Genomic DNA, 446 nt, shown 5'->3' with positions numbered 1-446 from the left:
TTGGCCGAAACAAGCAAAGGAAGAAATATGATATAGAAATGTGTTTATTAGTACCGTCATCATTGGCCGAAACAAAGGAAGAAATATGATATAGAAATGTGTTTATCACTACCATCATCATTGGCCGAAAGAAGCAAAGGAAAAAATATGATATAGAAATGTGTTTATCACTACCATCATCATTGGCCGAAAGAAGCAAAGGAAGAAATATGATATAGAAATGTGTTTATTAGTACCGCCATCATTGGCTGAAAGAAGCAAAGGAAGAAATATGATATAGAAATGTGTTTATTAGTACCGTCATCATTGGCCGAAACAAAGGAAGAAATATGATATAGAAATGTGTTTATCACTACCATCATCATTGGCCGAAAGAAGCAAAGGAAGAAATATGATATAGAAATGTGTTTATTAGTACCGTCATCATTGGCCGAAAGAAGCAAAGG

The sequence above is a fragment of the Babylonia areolata genome, chromosome 14, assembly GCF_041734735.1.
Source record: "Babylonia areolata isolate BAREFJ2019XMU chromosome 14, ASM4173473v1, whole genome shotgun sequence".
NCBI lineage: Eukaryota > Metazoa > Mollusca > Gastropoda > Neogastropoda > Buccinidae > Babylonia > Babylonia areolata.
Note: the sequence above shows the minus strand (reverse complement) of the source record.